The sequence below is a fragment of the Bidens hawaiensis genome, unplaced genomic scaffold (genome assembly GCF_021521415.1).
Source record: "Bidens hawaiensis isolate Kalapana, Puna unplaced genomic scaffold, B.hawaiensis_p1.1 tig00008556_1, whole genome shotgun sequence".
In the NCBI taxonomy this organism is placed as follows: domain Eukaryota; kingdom Viridiplantae; phylum Streptophyta; class Magnoliopsida; order Asterales; family Asteraceae; genus Bidens; species Bidens hawaiensis.
The window spans coordinates 362012-367506 of NW_027491615.1; the positions used below are offsets into that span (position 1 = coordinate 362012).

At 32.7% G+C, this 5495-nt stretch overlaps 1 pseudogene; it reads left to right on the top strand.

The window, feature by feature from the left end:
* The first annotated feature begins 549 nt into the window (after positions 1 to 549).
* LOC143529469 (Golgi SNAP receptor complex member 1-1-like) lies at positions 550 to 3916 on the top strand (annotated as a pseudogene).
* Positions 3917 to 5495: the final 1579 nt, after the last annotated feature.

Sequence of the window (5495 nt, forward strand, 5' to 3'; positions counted from 1 at the left end):
TTCTTGCGAAATTATCGTTCATTGTTTAATTTCAAATTCCCCATTTCATGGATCTTTGTATCAGTCACTTACATTTGATTATGTTTGATGGTTAGGGTAATGTGAATGTTGGATTAAATTAAGGTTTTGTAGACGACAGCTTTCTTGCCTATTAATTAAATCTCAGAATTAGGTTCTCAATGTGTCTATGTTTATACCCAGAAAGGAATAACTGTTAAGAGTTGTTCATAGTGTTGTATTGTAGAACTCGCTAGTCGGACGGTCTGATACCGACTAGCAATTAATACTGACTAGCAATTAATGATTAATCGGATTGGAATTTTTATATGTATTATATACACACACACACAAAAATTTATATATTATTTTTCAAACTTATTAATCGGATTGGATTCATAAGTCCTATGTATAATTTTTCAAATACTTCAAAGATTTCGACCAGTTTTAACAGATTTTGACCGAAATTTGAACGATTTGACCGCCATTGACTAACTACTGGTTATTAGGTCCGATTAGCTTAAATTGCATTGGTCACTCACCGATTACGGATTAATCGCAGACTAATTTATGACTAATACTGATTTCTACAAAACTGGTTGTTCATGATGTATCATAAATTTGTGTCTATAAAACTTGACGACGTTAACGAAAGTAATCCTGGATCCAGTATAGAACAGTTACTTAAACAACAACAACAACTAGTGTCATCGGGTGGATTAGAAGTCTTTTCGTGTCCTTTGACATGTGATCATGAGATTCATCGTGATCTTACTCGGGTACTTCTGTTCTTGTTTTCGTCTATTACTTTTTTCATCCAAAATGAGTTTTGGATAAAACTAATACTATGATAGGAGTTTATTCGGCTTTGTTCTAGTCTTAGAGCTAAAAGAGAGCATGCATCACTTCTTGAAGATTTCAGGGAGTTTGATTGAGCAAGATTAGATATAGAAGGCGGTGGGTCCCACAAGCTGTCTCTTCTTAAAGAACGTGCCAATCTCGTTAGAAGTACGGGACAGGTGCGTTGAATCTGTTTCTTGTTTCTCGAATTGTTCGGGCTTTGTTGGTTTCTTAGGTAGTTATGTTGAGTGGTTAGGTTTCGTTTGTCTTTTACACTGAACTGCATATATTATATCATTTGTATATATGTTTCCAAGATAATTGTTAGTTTTGGTTTTGGATTAATTAAACACACACACGCATATCTAATCTTGTTTGTTAACATATCTAATCTTGTTTGTTCACATTAACCAGAATATTATAGAATATATTATTAGAGTTTTAGTAATATAGTGTTACCATAGTTAGGAGATTGTATTTGATTTGGTTTCCTTGTATTTATCTCAATTGTACTCCTATATATAGTTGATCAATAATAAATTACACCTTACGGGGTTTTCATTTTTCTACATGGTATCAGAGCCTTAGGGTTCTGGCCTATTTCTGTCTCTTCTTCTCGTTCTCGTCCTACCCCGGGGATGTTTGTACATATATATAATTGGCTTCGACCGCCGGTATCTACCGTCGCCATAGACTAAGGGTCTACGATCTATCTTTGGTCACCGCTTTTTATCTAACACTGACACACCTACCGACAAAAGTAAAAGCCACTGCTTCCTCATGCGCCGCCAACTATCCGGTTCTATGTTTCGGTTCCGAGCGTAACACATGTGTTACCACGTTTTAAATCCGGAGAACCACTTTTGATTTTGAATTATTGTTTTTTTTTATTATTATTTTTCCTTTTTATTTAGTTTTTGTTTTGTTTTTTCTTTTTTCTTTTTCTTTCTTCTCGTGAAACATAAAAACAACTTCTAGTTTTTATTATTTATTTATTATTCTTTTTTGCTACCCTTTGGGTGTTGTTTCCATATTTTACTTTTTTTTTCCTTTTAGCTTAGTTTTTTTCGTACAAAAAATATATTTTTTATATATTATTAGATTTTATTTATTCGGTTTTATTCTTTGGAATATATAATTTTTTTTCTTTGCTGTCAAGTCGTTGCTTCGGTCGACTCAATCATAGCTCCTGCCATCGCAATCGAAGCTCCTGTCATCATGCTTAGCCGCCTGACCACGGTCATGCCATCAGTGATCTTCTTAGATCCTATATCTGATCGAGTTCTTGCTCTACATGACATCCGATCATGTATCTTCACAAGCTTTACGCTCCAGTCTGAGCGTCCGATTTCCTACCGCTCTGACTGCGGGGGAATATTAGAGAATATTATAGAATATATTATTAGAGTTTTAGTAATATAGTGTTACCATAGTTAGGAGATTGTATTTGATTTGATTTCCTTGTATTTATCTCAATTGTACTCCTATATATAGTTGATCAATAATAAATTACACATTACGGGGTTTTCATTATTCTACATAACCCTCATAGCACCATTCGGTCATCCTCCTCGTCTTGAATCAAGTTTGCCACTTCGGACATTTAGCCACATAATGTCCAAACTCATTGCATTTGAAACTCCTTATGTGACTTTTGTCTAAATAAAAATTGTGTGGTTTAATTTTGGTTTACTTATCATAATAAAAAGTGTCGATCAATTGCTTTTGGACGATATCGTTTTGTGCAGTTTGAGTTTATTGATTCTGGGCCTTTAATCGTCTAAATTTTTGTTAAATACATACCTCAGTGTTGCTCAATTTGGTTAAAACCTTAATTTCGCTAAAATTCATTTTTTCAACTTTAACATTGTTGTTTGGTTTCTCTAAATCGATATTGTTTTGAGATTTCGTCATGAGTTCAAATTGTTTTCAAGAAATCGACTCCACCTTGTTCTACTTTCAGGCTTTGATCCAGTTTCTTAATTTCTATGGACAATAAGTTTGTAATTTGGGATCTTTTGTATTATGTTCTGATCAGGTTAAATGAGTTTATGGATATCTCAGTTTGGACCAAGGAAAAAGTCTGACAATCACATACTTGTAGTTGTCTCGGTGTCTTATTTTGTTCGATTGGAGACAACAATGACTTGATTCAAGTCATTCAACATCAGTCGGTTGCAATTTTCGTAATCAGATTTTGGGTCCATATTTTCATTTTCATTCAGTTGCAATCCATTCAGTTTTCTTCATCTGAAGGTTGTTAGAGTTGATGATAATCTTGTTTTAAGGATATTTATTAGTTTTGGTTTTAGGATTAGATTCGTCGTTTTAAATAAAATCAGATTTGGAATTATACAGGTTTCGAGATTCTTGGATAGAACCAAAATTTTGTTTTCTGTAATCACACACACTTAAAGACATCATTTTTGTTGCATTTGTAAATAATTACTAGGCGAAAAATATGATCATAGCCCAAAAATTGAGATGCAGTTTTTTGTCCTTTTAATAGTAAATCACATGGTTTTTTAAATCTAAATATTATTCCTCTTTGTTGATGGATTAAAGAAATCCAATTTTTACATTAAAAAAGTGGGACAAAGGTTAGAACTGTCACAAAGAGGCTAATATTCTATATTAAAATTACCAGTTTTGTGTTAACTTCTAATGTAAATTGTTTATAAAATAACCTCATTTTGTCATCTAAAGTTCCATGTTGATGCAGATGGACGGTGTAATATCTCAAGCGTAAGAAACCCTTGGATCTCTTGTGTTTCAACGCTCAACATATAGAGGCGTTAATTCGAAACTTAACAATGTTAACAGTCGCCTTCCAACTGTAAGTAAACTATCTAAATCAATTCTTGTAAACATATCTAATTACTTGATTCACTTGTAATTTAAGGCTTATTTTTTATTATTACTTCCAAAAATATCAAACTTTTTTTTTTTTTTTTTATGTTGTGGTGTTATGTTACAGGTGAATAGCAGCAATATATCGGCGATAAACAGAAAGAAGTCATTGGACACCATAATTCTTTCCGTAGATGCTTCTGTCTGCATGTTCTTAATTCTGATTTAACGGATGACAAGTTAGTAAATCATCATTGATACTAGTCTTGTGGTGGCTGCACAATGTGCGGTTTTGAGGTACATCATTTCACCAGTTGATTGTAAATATAAATTTTCTGCTTCATTTATGTATAGAATCAACATTTTTGCAAATACAAGACTTGCTTATAAGATTGTGTTTTGTGTGTGCTTTATGATGCAAGTTTATAGGAGAGCTTGAAACACAAAGTTGGCTGAAGTCATACGGTTAGATCGTTTTTCAGGTTAGTGGTTAAAATTTACAACTAAATTTTGTGATTTTTTGGTCATTTGTAAATGTTGGCTTTTATATACACAGCTTTGAAAACCTAGAAACCATAGAAAGCCAATAGATTTTTTAAACCTACCAAAAAAATTTGTTTTTGCAGCAATATATTTCACTTGATTGAATGCTATGTTGATAGAAAGGCACAATCTTTGTCTTCATGCAGATGTAATGAATTTAACATTAAGATATACAAAGAAAATTGAGATTTTTGTTTTATTGATTTCTAAGCTGTAATGGTCTTATTAATTATTATTAAAAATTTAAAAGTACACCAACTTTGATATTAGTGACATGGGTTAGGGGTGAAAATTTGTGTCGGGTTCGGGTTGGTGCATTTTAGTTATTCATTTTCAAAACCCAAACCTGATATAGCCCTTTGATGAAAACGAGTCAAGAGGGTTGGCGGGCTTTAAACAAGTCATCAGCAGGTTAAGAGAGTGAATAAGTTGTAACCAAGTTTTAAACGGATTGTCAGGTTGCATTTGTAATTTTGCAATTTGTGTATTTTAATCAAAAACATGTTGGTAGATCGACCTGTTTATATATAACCCAACCCAAACATGCCAAGTTTATTATTGTAATCAAGTATTAAATGGGTTACATGGAGGATGCCCTTATTTATTCTATAATTCTTTATTCTTATATTAAACATGTTGGGGTCGACCTGTTTATTTATAACCCAACCAATACATGACACGCTTAATGAACCGGCCATGCGGGTTGACCCTTTTACAACTGTTTTAATAAGTTGTAAACGGGTTAAATGGATTGTCGGGTTGCACTTATTATTTAGAATATTTTATTATAATCCTAAACATGTTGATAGGTTGACCCGATTTCTATAACCCAACCAAAACATGACACACTTAATAAACCTGCTAGGCGGGTTAACCTGTTTACAACCGTTATGATAAGTTATAAAAGGGTTAGATGGCTTCTCTGGTTGCACTTATCATTTAGAATATTTTTTATTCTAATCTTAAACATGCTGGTCGGTCGACCCGATTTCTATAACTCTGCCCAAACATGGCGCGTTTATAAAGATAGCTAGGTGGGTCAACCCGCTTATGACTTGAAACCATTTAATCATTTATACTTTATTATATGTTGATCATTTTCGTGTGGTATTTTTTTGTACAAGGCGTGTTTCATAAAAAAGGTTGTATAATCAAGTTGATAGCATGGAGATTAAGGATTTTATTTTAACCTTGAAGTGAAATTAGGTATGGTGTTTATTGTTTTAGTTTATAATGAAGTATATAATTTGAAGGAGCAGATTTAA